The sequence below is a fragment of the Nesoenas mayeri genome (genome assembly GCF_963082525.1).
Source record: "Nesoenas mayeri genome assembly, chromosome: 3".
Classification (NCBI taxonomy): Eukaryota; Metazoa; Chordata; class Aves; order Columbiformes; family Columbidae; genus Nesoenas; species Nesoenas mayeri.
In genome coordinates this window covers 65,049,146-65,063,476 of record NC_137544.1, presented here as the reverse complement: position 1 = coordinate 65,063,476, position 14,331 = coordinate 65,049,146, and positions in this window count along the sequence as shown.

Sequence of the window (14,331 nt, the reverse complement as noted above, 5' to 3'; positions counted from 1 at the left end):
TGAGAAAAGGTCATGACGTTAAATTTGGAGACATTTACAGCAATTGCCAAATGTTTACTATCTACATGAATGTCATGCTTCTTAGTCAAAAGAAGGTTGATGTGCTAAATGTCAATTATTTCAAGTTGTTTGATGGCAGCACAGATTGCCAAGCAATATAAAAGGAGGTTTAATAAATATTATATACACTGTTAACCATTAATCTTGCCTAGCAGAGGTTAGAGTTTCACATAGAGAGGATTTATTACATGCAACAGTGCAAGACATTAAAACTCAATTATTGTTGTCCTGGATGAAGGCATTATCATTAAGTTGTGGAAGCAGTACCTTGTTTTTTCTGATACTGCTGTCAAACTTGGGAAAGCACTAGAGACAATTAAATTACTTTAGGAAATCATGCCATTATACTTCTCCTTGCAATGTTTTGTCCTTTTTACAATAAGCAATGAAAGGACTAGTCAGTACACTTTGCAAGAAATCTAGAAATTCAAACTGTATCTTCTATGTGAGCAAATTTTTGCTAGGTCCTCAGGCTTTTGAAGCTAACCCAGAAGTTACACCTATAGGAATAGAGGTTAATGACATGAAAATTTAGTGCCTATTAAATACATGTTAGGGATGCATTTCTAATAACCTGTAAATAATCTAACATCCACCTATTCTAGAGCAAATGTTACCAGAAAACATTGCTCAGAGGGGAGTACTTGGTCAAGTCGGAATTGGAAACTTCTCAAAAAGAGTTTTAGAAACAAAGCAATTGGGACTTCAACCTTAGAGCCTGATTTCTATACATGAAATAAAGTTCAGAACGTTTAACTGACGTGCTACAGAAGTTTGAAGTCCTGGCTGATTCCTGGTGGAGTAAGAAAATATCATTCCAAAACTCTAGAGAGAGCATTTAAAATATTTGTCTTTGAAAAATAATGGGTTCCATTATTTTTTAAAAAGTCACATGGTGAGTTGTAACGTTCCTTGTGATAATGTAACTGTTGCAGTGGTAAGTTTGGTTTTCATCTCTTTAGGTCATGGTTTTTCACGTTTTGCTCTGAGTGTCTCTGAAGAAGTCAGCTTGTTGCAGGTGATGACCACAACCACTCCAAAACTCAGTCAGGCTGCCCACTTCCAAGACACGCCTTCAGACATTCTTGCAAGCCCCTATACAAATAATAATGCGTCTCTCTGGGCATATCTCAACTTTCGGATGATGAAATCCAGATTTCTTTGGTAGATATAATTTGCTAGTCTGATTAAAAAAATCTGGTGTGAAATGCTGACTGCTCAATTTTAGCTGGAAGCCCTTTGTGCCTTTATCTAAATACATGTACTGTATGTGCTCATATATACTCTATCTTGTAGGTCATGAGTTTAGTTGTGTAACTTAGAGACTACAAACCTTTTTTTTTTAAAAAAAAAAAAACCAACTTTGATTTGATCATTGCTTCAAATCCTCAATCTAAATGTTGTATCTTACCTTTCTTACTTTTCTCCCCCACCCCCGGCCAAGAAATTTAATCCAGTTGCCAATGACTGAGCAGGATGCTCAGCACCAGTGCTCTGCAATGAATTAGGAATTTTCTGTAAGATACAATAGGCAAAGCTAAAAGGAAAAAAAATTTTACTGCACAATGCAAAAATCTCTGACTTCCTTTCTGAGCTGTTGAACACACCCCAAGTTCACAAACATTGTGAAAACCCCCAGTGTTAACACCTCTGAAAATAATGCTTCTAGACTGTTAGAACATAGAATAACTATCAGAAAATAGCCTTGACTTCTTCACTGTCACTGTGGGTAAAGCTGCCACTGTGATCTTAACACCACAGCTAAACAAATTCAGGATAGCAATGTTTGCCTAAAAATTTATATTCTCTCTTTTAGCATTGAATAATTGAGCAGGTATCAAATAGAAATATTTCAATTATTCATTAAGTTATTTCACTTACTAGAAAGGTGGCTGTAGGCAAATAAGTGTCACTTGTATTAAACTGTGAACATCTTCATGAGGTTTGCTAATCAGATCTTCACTGCTTAGACTACAGAGAATCTTTATTCATATATGGAAACACAGCAAAATTACTTCTTATTGGCCACAGAAAAAATTTGATAACAAGGAGGATGGTTTCTTCTTTCTTCTCTCTCTGTCTTCTGTAGATAAACTTTAAAGTCCAGTTTATTTGGTGAGATGGCAATAATAATTTTACTGGGTATGAACATTTCCACAAAAGATGGCACATTTTCCATCCCCTCCCCATCCCAGCAACTAAGTCCTTCACCATAGGGTACCTATGGCTAGTAGGGTAAAAAAATGTTTTTCTAAAGGAAAACAAAAAGACGATTCCACTATGTACATTTGTGGTCGTATCTAGACTAACTGGTGCACAACAGTGACCAGAGTCTGCTCCCTGGCCCTCAGGGCTAGTGCAGGTCCTGGCTTACATCTGTCCAGCTAAATCCCTCCTTTCTGCCCCAAACTAGATGCTCCCATCCATACCGCTTACTGGATCACTTCCTAGTCCAAGCTGTCCAGCAGTTCATGTCAGGAAACTGCCTGGGAAAATGGTACCTGGCTCAGCCACAACCATGTTACAGAGCCTGCTAAAAATTAAGCACTGAGCAATTACATGGCAGTGTGCTAGCTTTAGTCCTACACTTCGGTTTGCTATAGTACAGGCAGTCTGTGTATCCACTCCTCTGTTGAATGCCTTCTCTACTTTTCCATTACTAAACAACATAAGACTACTTGTCCTCTGGGTTTTGTCTTCTGTTATAATTTTACATTTTACAGCATTGTTTGCAGATTGAGTGGAGGCTTTTGATTTATTCCTTCTTTGCCCTATATAAATAGCAACACAATATGACAGGCTGTAGATAATCAGGTTCCTTTTCCAATGAGGTTCATCCACTACCTAAAAATGCATTATTTTGTTGCTCAGGTCAGGACAGTGTTGGAAAAAGCAAGCTACAACTGGTATAGTCAAAATTGAACATCTTTACTCTGCTTTAATTAATTCCAATAATCTTTCTTAAGTTTCCACTACAGCATATGTGGTGGGAGGGCTGGCAGAAAGTTAAATAAGAATGACCCAGGTCTGCAAAGATAAATCAGATCCAGACAAGCAAATAATTTTCCTGTCTGAGTTAAATCTCTGTTGCACATTTCATTGTATAAGCTACCACAGTGATAGGTTTGCTGTAGGATCCTGAAATCTTTGAGCTTCTGAGTTTGGTGAAATAGCTTATGACTTTTCCCTAATTACATTAGAAAACACCTACATTAAAAGGTAGTAGATCAAAGCATTGAAGACTGTGAAAATATAAGATGCTCCACACAGTCTTAACTCCGCTGGCTTATTTATATGCAGGAACACATGCTATTGTTTCTGAATGATGCCTTTCTTCTTGAGTGGGATTCATTTCTCTGTAAAGGTTTTGATTTTAGTTTTTTTATGAAAGTTAGTAAGAGAAGACTGGACTTCAGGGAAACAAAGATGTAATTGTTTTTTACCAAACTGAAATGTTTAAGGACTGTATGATAAATAGAATACAGATGATTTACCGTTGACATAAAAGCTGTCTTCTCTTTTAATTAGAGTAGTGAAACTTACGATGTGTTGATTTGTTAGGACTGGAATATGCTTGGACTAAGTCAAGAGAGATATTGTTTTGACAGTGATAAGATATGATGTCAACTCTTTTGAATCTAATATGGCTGTTATATACATACAACGCTCAATAAAGATACTATGATTTTAGTAATTCAGTGCTGAAAGTGCATAATGAAGATGTCCTTTTCCAACACAATACTGTAGCTCAGTTTATTATGGAGTCATGCATATGTTATATACTTAACTAATGAATAGATCATTTAGCTGATTTGGAGATAAAAATAATACTTTGAAATATTTCCAGAGTTGACATGCTAATGTCTGACCTCCATCCTAGATTTGTTAGATGTATTTGAAAAGCATGTAAAGTGCAAAAATAGCACAGCAAAAAAGAAAACTGGTAGTTAAAAAAACTTTATCATTAAAATCAAAATACAACAAATCACTCAGATTTTCCTCACAATTCTGACTTGACAGAAACAAGATGTAGGCCATGTGTCAATAATCACCAAAAAAACCCAAACAACTTCAATGAATTCTTACATATGTAGCAATGTAGGTCTACTTTTAAGCAGATCATCTAGATAGTTTTATACATATATATATATGAGGTTTTTTATATATAACTTTTATAGTTAGCAGATAAAAAGGCACTTCTAAACTATGACCCTTCTAAAGTGGGCTTCCAAATTAGGTCAAATGAACTGTTCTTTACAGCACTTATTTCTCTCCATCAACTGTAAAGAGAGTGAATGGTGATTAGCTCATGATGCTGTAGACTTGTAAATTTGGTGAGATAAATTTGCCTTCAATTTAAAGATTCAGTAATAAGTGGGAAATAACTGTTCCATATTTATTATTTTCTAGTACTGTTGCAGTTTAACAAAGGATGTTGCTGGATAAAAAACCATCTGCACTGAATAAGGCAGTTTCTTTTGTGTGTGCCCTAAAGGAAGAGGAGAAATTACAGTACTGGTGAATGCATGTGTGTAGGCACCACCTTACATTCCTTCAAAGTACCACACCAGTGTTTCTATGAACCGCCCAGTGCACTCTTTCAACCGGGAATTCAGACATCCTTCATAAATGTACTGGCGGAGTGTTTACAGCAACTTTAAATAAAGTGTTTACAGTAATTTTAAATAAAGTTAGCCAGTGAACCTGGCTCCTCACCAAGGGAAAGCCAAAGAGCAATTCTGCCCTATGTCTTGCCCCAGATAGCAGAAGGATCTTCTCCCTAAATCAGGGAAGCCAAAGATCTGTTTGAAAAAGTATTCTGTTATCTCCTTTCCGCATACCTGATATTCTAAAAAGTGTTGGTACTATTTCCATCAATGTTTATATATCCTTTCTCCTTTCTCTTACCCCACTCCGCCTCTTTTAGCTTCTTACTGTTTCCTGTCCAGATGGACAAGCATTAGAGAGAAACTTTTAAACTGATAGTCATACACCAAGTATATGCAAGCTAAACCAAAGTAAATTGCCCATTTTTCAAGAGCTCACCTTTGTCAGAGGCAGAGGGGAAAAAAAAAAAAAAGTGTCATTACTTGGAAAATGAAGGATTTTAATACCAAGATCTTTGTCTTGCCAGGAAGTGCACTGATTCTAGCTTAAATATTTGAGTCCTTCTTAACAAAAAATCCCACTGACTGAAAAGAGTTTGGATCAAGTGAGGACCTCATGATTTGCTAGTTGAAGTGTCTTGGTTTAAGCAGCTCAGTGGAATGAAGATTCACTCAGGATCAACAAGCTAAACAAACCATCTATTAATGATTTTTTAAAAAAATTTTGTCTCTGCTTTCACCATAGCATACTTTTCTCCGTGTGTGCATATGCACATGTGCACACACATACAAAGGAAGCAGAAGGATCTGGCTGTTATTGACCAGACATCCTTCAAATATATGTCACTGTTTCCTCTAAATAAAGACTGAACAGTGCTGATGCTAATGGTCTTCTTACTCCAGCGTTAGAATATCGCTTTGTCCTTCCACATTTGGGGTTGGAACTTTCCCCATACATGGGGTTACCATGGCTCATTATACTTTCCTAGGTATAGTCCTGATGGCATCAAGGCTTGTGCCTGTACTGAGTTTAAGAGCTTTTTCTCTTTGCTCTTGGTGAATTGCTGTCAAAGGCTGTTGAGATCACAGTTGTCCTATCATACACCATTTTTTAACCAAAGCTTGTGTCATCTGTTGCATTGTTAGTAATAGAAGAATTTGTTAAGCTACAAGTCTAATTGCTATGTTGGAGCGTCTTGTGGAGAACTTCAATGTTTAGGCTTTTATGACTTGTGGTATCTCTATAATTTTCTGTGTATTCAAGGGCTTGTTTTGTTTTGTTTTTCATGTGTTTTGTCATGGTTTGCACAGCTTAGAGCATTAGGCAATGCTGTTTAATGGGGTTTGCTGATTTAGGTCTTCTGCTTATATATCTGTGTAGGTGAAGCCTGTGGTTCTGTAGATGTCTTTCTGTAGGCCAGGAAGCTCAGATGAGCCTCTTAACTATTCACATTTGCTTTGGCTTCTACTGTCCAGCCTGCCAGTCATAGGCATGACATTCCAATTCTTTACAACCCTTGATTATGTATAGTGAGCCATTAGCTGAAACAAGCTCATCATGAAGAGAAAATCTGATGTACATCCCCATGGTTTAATTAATCCTAGTGCTGAATAACATGGTTGAATTACTTCAAGAATGACTTTTCAGTAACTAACTAGCAGTAACAATAGTTTCCCTTTGTTCAGACAGGTCAATCTCTGGTCAGTTGTTGCCAGGCTCTGCTAGATTCATTACAAACTATCCCTTGCAGCTTTGTCCTGATATTTTGCACAAATTAAATAGTTTATTTCTAGTTCTGACTATGCATTCATGCTGCCAGTAAAATGTTTGTCTTGTCCATCTTTTCCCTAGGAGCATGCACAGGGATTCAAAGGCATTTTCTTTGGGTTCACTGTTCAAACTTGCACAAATAATAGTCACTTTTACACAGTAAATGTGTTTTTCATTTCAATATGTTTTAAATACCAAGACAACCTGGTTTGGGTCAGAGAAGCATGGTTGTTGAAGGTTTTTTCTTTTCTTTATTCCTGATTTTATATTTCTGTCTGATACCATCATTTATGTTTCTGGTTTATGTAGAGGAACACAAATATTTTGTAATATCATGTGACCCTCTTCCTCCCAAAGTCCTCCTCCACTTTTCAAAAAAACTTGTCCTGCCACGAAACTTGCAGGAAAATATCTGTTAGAGATTCGTTTTTGTTTGTTTGTTTTTATATGCTTGCAGTTTCTTATTGAGATGCTTTTTACATAATTATCATACTTTCCGCACATGTTTTCCAAACATTGGAAGTATTGAAAGGATAACCCATTGCAATCATTCCAGCTGATTTGCTGATGTAGGACTGAATATAGTTGCTGTGAAAATCTTGTCAGTGATACCACTGAAAGTGGGGAGGCTCAAGCATCAGCTACCTTGGACCAGAATCCCGTGTTGCGTCTCTATATTCATCTTCTGCACGACCTTCCAAGAGATCTTTTCCAGTCCCTGTGTCTTACTGTTGATGGCAGTCATCCTGGCGCACATGCCGTGGTACTATGTTTGAAAATAGATGTTCACCTAGACAAAACCCAGGTATGCTTTTGAATCATGTCAGACATACACAAATGACAGATTTTCTATAGATTTCATTATTTTAATTCATTATGTTATTTTTGTTTAATGCACTGTGAGAGGGATTTTCATAGACGATTTTTGTACTCATACTGAATATTTCTTTTCTCCACTCTGTGAAGTGGAGATCTTATATTGCCTCCTAGTCTCTCTGATTAAAGTGATGTTAATGATCTGGTATGAACATGTGTCATAGAACTTTTCTATGAAATGCATCTTAATGGCATGAACAAGATGATGGATTCTGTGGAATTTTATTCTGGTTTTCTGAATTAAATAAATGAGGCTTTCTTGAATGTCTGTATTGCAACAGAAACACTACATATTTAGTATTAGTTTTGTCCATTAAGGATAAACCTCTCTGTATGTATGTTATTGTTGTCCTTGACATCATGCTTTGTTATTGTTGAAACTCATTAGGTCATTCCTCCAACCATTCTCCTGGTAGAACCAGTCTCCAGATAGGTTCTTGGTTTATCATACACAATTTCAATTTCATGGAGGAAGTTGCTCAGAAAACAATGGTCTCAGTTATCTTAAATGGACCATGAGGATTTATTTCTCATCTGTATCATATGTCATGCCAGGAGAAACATATACTGGAAATGAAAGCCCAGAAGGGCTTCATATCATTTTCTGCTAAGGACTTGGAAAAGAACAGTTTTGTTAACATTTGCTTAGTTTTGTTCTTCGCAATGCAATCCAAAGTCCATGGGCAGTAAGTTATTTCCTTTATAATTCTTACAGTGTGTTTAAACTGCCCATATGAATGAACATCCATACCTGACAGGGTAAATGGAACAAACCTTTTGTTTAAGATTTCTCGAACGTAATCTTCAGTCCCAGCTGTTCAGTGCCACATGTGTGCAGATACACATTGATGAGAAGTTGAAACATCCAAGAGTCATTTCCTGTGCATCTGTTAAGGTATAATAATACATCAATTATCTAACTCGCCTGTGTTTGATAGAACAGTTACAGTATTTTGTTCAATGGAAGGGGAATCTTCATGAAGCTGAATGCATATGTGCATGCTTGAGGATTTCATTGAAAATAATATTTTTTAAAAATCTGATTTTATGTATTTTCAGATACTGAAGTATATACAGTGATTCATAGTAAGGAGTATTATTCTGAGGCTCCATTGGTTCTCATATAGCAAAATTGAATGCACAGCAAGTAAAATATGTCAAACTTCCTTTTAAAAACAAAGTATGATCTATTGTTTTTATAGGCTACTGTTTAGGGCTTGATGGTTTTAATGAAACTTTGACTGTGAACTACACTTGAATCCACCAGTAAGCAGTAATATAAAAAGCTTTTCTGATTTGTGTTAGTAGAAAGATCTGGGCCATCTTCCAAATCAAATGAAGTAAGTCTTGGGAACTGGGCCCAAAATTTAAACCTGAGCACCTAATATTAGGAGTAGATAAATGGCACACCAAATCCAGTATTTTTGTTGGTTTGCCTGACAGTGACACACTGTATGTACCCACTGGTTTTAGAGCAAAACATGATAGACCACAACATTGTGCCAGAATAGGCTGAATTATTTCTTTAGGCACCTACATTTGAACTAACTAGTCTGTTTTTCTGGAACAACATGTAATTCCCATTGTTATTAATTAGGACATACGTTATTTTAAATTTTGTAGAAGTCTTTTAAAAGTACTTCGTTAATCTCTTCTACCAGAGTTGTACTACAACTTGTTGCAAACAATGCTGTTGTTCCATGGTATTTATATAAAGTTTGCACAAGTGTTTTTTAAAGATGCAGTTTCTTTTTACATAATCAGTGAAATCCAACCGTTAGCAATTAGGATATCTTACAGCTCAGTTTATAGCAACAAGATAAAAAGTGTCACCTCTATAAGCTAAATTCCTGGCAAAGGTGAAGATAGGAATTTCATTCCAAATCAAGCAATCAATCAATATTCCTCCTCTGTTTACTCTCCAATCTTTAGAACTGATGGTTGCACTGGCTAGATGGATTTACTTAGAACAGTGAAAGACATTCAGAAAGTCCATCCAATTTCTTGATTTATTTGTTATTGATGCATAAAATAAGCTTGTCTGTGAAATAGCCATGTTGAAATTGCTGTTCTCATGCATTTTTCATTGTTATTATTCGGCTCGACTGACTCTTGAGGGTCAGATTAAAATTCATTCATCTAAAGCTGCACTGGTGACAGTAGATAGCCTCAAATTAGCTCTTCCAGTTAATATCTGTACCAGTATTTGTAAAGCCATTAGTACTGAGAATATTCTGATTGGGCAGTGCATGTTTTAACAGGAATACTTTTAACCTTCTGTGCAATGAAAACTTAAAAGCACTGCTTGATATTCTTGACATTTAATTCAGCCTATGCCAGCACAACATTGTGGTCTTCATGAAGTCTTTTATTGCTGGTGATGAGAGGTCATTGCTTATTAGATAATCGCATCCCTTCCTCCCAATACTGGGCATACACATTTAATACAATTATAATGCTTAACACTTATATAGTGCTTTTCTTCCAATTGCTTTACAGACATTATGTAATTAAATTCTCAGCATTCTTGAGAAATAAGCTAACTCTTTATTACAAACAGGGATACTGGGCCAGAGGCAATAGCAACACTTTCAAATATAGTCTTTAATTTTTAATCTGGAAATTGGAGCAGAGCACGTCTGAAGATCAGGCTGCATGGCACCAAAATTGCCAGTCATTTTGAAAGCTGAGTATAAAATGTGCTACCCTAGGTCATGAAAGTAGCTGGGGTGAGAAATAGGATTGAAAATCCAGCCTTGATTCTTCAGGCTTAGAGCGAGATTCTGAAATAATTCTTTCATGTAGATGGATTCTGCAATTTGTATTGAGACAAAATGCCAGCTGCCTTTGACAGAGTATACACAGGCAGGCACTGCAGAGCACATCCATCGCTTCCCATCTTTGGATGACACAAGAAGGTTTCTGATAAAGAGTCTTAATGCATAGTCATGCTTAAGCTATAAGACAACTTACTCCAAACCTCACTGGATCTATTGCCCTGCTGGAGCGTACTAGAGAACATGAAAGAGGGCAGCAAGAGAGGAAGCTGATACCCTACATATGGAGCAAGGCTGTTTCATAGGAAGCAAGAGGAGGCAACAGCTGTCTGGAAGCCCAGTCTGCACCTGTGATTGCTGTCTCTCAGCATCACCAGTTTTGATGGCAGTGGGCACAGGAGAAAGCATTGACTTTTGCAGGTGTACAAGCACAGTATAGCACCTTCCTTTTCCTCTTCCTTGGGAAAATTGATGAACAAGACTGAAACACTTAATGGGTCAGATTTCCATTACTGACCTGCCCTTGAGCTGTTGCTGCCCTTTGTTCTTCTCTTGCTCTTCAAAGTCCTTCTTGAGACCTGTTCCATAATGCTAAAACTGGTTATACTTAAGTAACTAATGCTGTCCTTGTACCTTCATCCTTTTTGAATTTCAACATCATGGTAACTGCTTTGAAATATTACCTTCTCTTTGTTTTCACAGCTCAGTCCTCTACTGTCTCATCTTCTACCTCTCAACATTTATTTAGGTCTCTATTCAGAAAATGGATTAAGTGCATTTCTGTTCAGGGCAATAATGAATCATATGCTTACATGTTTAAATAATGTACTGAATAAAGATGCCTTTCTGATCCAGAGCCCAAGCAGCTGTTTGCATGTTCCCCTTTGCCACTCTTTCCTTTGGGATCAATAATCCATTGCTCTGCACAATACCTCTCAGTATTTCATCTTTAAAAAATGCCCCTCTCCACTCCCATCCTGCTTCCTTCTGCCCAATGCAAGTGTCAGACATAGGCTCACTTGTTCATCTTTGTAAGTTCTCGTAGTCAATTTAATTTTCTAATGGCTGAAATTGAACTGGGCCTTATTCCTTAAGACCCCATTTTGTCCCCTTTGAGAAGAGTGTTTTCACGTTCCTAAGTCACCCTGTGGCTGCATTCTTAGTCTGAAATCATTACTTACTATAATGGAGATTATAATAAAACAGACAAGATGATGTTCATCAATGTTGATTATCATGAGGCTGTTTATCATGTTCTGTATTGTATTGATTATTTCTGTCTAGTCCTGTACTGTAGGCATATTTTAGAAAAAAAAAAATGTATTCCCTCGCTTAAAATCTTAAACTCCAAACTGAAGCATATAATTAAGTAAACTAACTCCTAAGCTCCACACTGAGGGATGTAATGCTGTTACAATCACAGGGTTAGGAGTCTGCTTTGATGATCCTGCACTTGCTCTGCTGATTTTTTTTTTGTGGGTTTTAATATGTTTATATATATATATATATATATATATATATATAGTGGTAGAATAAGGATGAGTTGGAAGTAATGGCATAGGGAGGAAAAATATCAGGAGTTTCAAATCCTTCTGAAATCAGGGAGTGCTTCTGCTCCCCTCAGTAGGCCTTAGACTGTGTCACAAGTGAGTGAGGCAAGCACTTTGAGACAGAGAGATGACTAACCAACCACACCAGCCAGTTTGCCAGCAAATGTAAAGAATGTGGAGAATTAAGTTTTCAGAGTTGGCTTAGTATAGATATTAGGATGCTAATGAAGAAATGAAATCCATGCTAGGAAATTAGCATCTCTAGGAATAAAATGTTTGTATCTGATGTAGCCTACATCATGAACCATAGGTGTGTGTGTGAGGCAGTCAGAGTTGCCTTGCTTGGGCTTGGGAGAAGGAGTGGAAGGGGTTATGGACCCAGCAAGAGGACCAGTGAGCACCTCTGGACACATGGAAGCTCGACATGCCATCACAGCATTTATACCAGGGGTTTCTTGGGCTTCACTTTCTGCAAGGCAACCAGTGTTTGTTTATCCAACATAAAGCAGCGAGGTATAGATGTGCTTAGCAAGTAGACCCAGGACAAAAAATCACACAGTACCAAGCAGACCAGTAGATTTGTGGTAGCTTGGATATAGTCCAAAGTGAATGAATTGTGGGTCTTGTTCTCAAGCTGTCTTGTGATGAACCAGCTGATACCTCTCTGCACGACACTGTCACTCTGCTTTCCTTTGGCTTCGGAAAGGTGACTGACAGAGGTAGCAGAATGGCTTCTGTAGTGCAACCCCCTGCATGTTCCCTGGTGGTGTTAAAGCCGTGGCTAAAGTCTTAGATATATGATTAGAGATTTAAAGATGCCAGTCCGGAGTGATATCTCAATTATTTTTTTAACATAAACAAAAATGCAAGTTATTTGACAGAACAGAACCTAAGTGCTAATAAAAAATGTAAACACCATTGCCATCTTGTGGCTTAAAGTTGCTTCAACAGACTTTTACCAACGGATTGTATACTCCCTCTGATGTTTTGTAAACACAACACATTTTCAATTAAATAGATGAATCAAAGTGGCACAACATAGAAACAATGTCCAGACCTGCACATCAGAATCAATTACAGGAGAAACAACCCTATTTGTCTGGAAGGAGTAATCACATGGACGGCTATTGGGAGCTGCGAGCGCACGGATAGAGTGAAATAGCACTAGGCATATTGTGCTGTGTTGAAATAAAAGCACATTCTGCAAGAATAAAACTTTTGGATGACTCTTCATTTTTTGTGAAAAAATTGTTCATGTATAAAGTATGAGCCTGTGATGTTTAAAGCGAATATTGCTTAGACTCCAACAGGGAAACAATGTGCTGCTTTAAAAAAGAAAATCTGTTTTATTTAATATTAGATAGAGAATGCTACAGGTATATGCATGTCTGCAGGAATTATGGTTTGATTCTTTGTTTTCCAGTTTCATAGCTGCCTCTGCAACTGGTCCTCTGAGTACTGTTAGAAATAGGATACAGTATTAAATAGGGAATGTTGTCCTAGATCAGATCAGTGGTCTGTGTGTTTTGCAGATGAAGTTCATTGGAAATTTAATGTTGAATGATTGTATTATGAATAATTTAATTTTTCTAAATTGCTTAGCCGAATAAGCTTTAAGAAACTATGTCAGAACATCAGAATTCATTTTCTTTTTCTATGTTCAGTGACCAACAGTTGATGAATAGAACTAGGCAGAAAAAAAAATGTGTTTGTCCTATTGAATTGTGATATTTCAAGACTTCTCATGCTCTATGCTTGTCAGACCTCAGACCCACAGAAGTTGTTTTTCAGACTTAGAGGGAGACATCAACCATAGGATGGCTGGTAGCCTTGTGTTTATGGCACTCAACTGAGATGCTGACACTCAGGATGAAGGTCCTTAGTTGTTATTCTTATATAGTATGGTATAACATTGTTCATTGTAGCATTGTTCATTCTTATGGGATTTTTCTATCTGTATGCTCTTGACCAGAAAGCCCAGCTGAGACAGAAAAACTTCTGCCAAAAAGACATTCTTTGATTTTTCCCATGCAAACTTTGGCTTGGTTTGGGTTTTTTATTAACTGTTTTCTTAGCTTTTTTATTTTGGAAAACCTCTTAGTTTTTGCAGAAATATTGTGACAAACAAAATGTGAACAACTAATATGACACAAGAGACTGATGACCAATGACCGAAAAGACAAAGTTCAAATATGAGACATTTCAATCTGTTTAGTAATTCCATTTCTGCAGTCTTTTAGTTTGATAAATTATTAAAGACCCATTCAGAGTTAATTTAAATTTATGCAAATTCTGAACTCTCACGATATGTATGTCTTTGCATGTATGATTACTTAGAACCTATTGAAACCAATATCCTGTAGATCACACCCATTTGTTTAATGTAGAGCAATGAATTTACCTTACTCTTCTGAGACAAACGCTGCAATTGTGTGACATAGTAACACTACCTGTGAATTTGAGCCTAATGAAGAAAATAATATAGCTTCTAGAATGTGTAATATTCCTAGGCAGTTGTCTTTTAGAAAATATTTACATTGGTGATATTAGTTTACATGTGAATGCTACAGGGATTCTTTCTATGGGCACAAGTTGCATATTTTTCTGTCAAGGTGAGGTTTAGGTTCCTTGTAGGTTATAGGTTACATTTTCGTTTTGCGATGGCCTTTTGAGGCTGCAGCTGCCTTGGC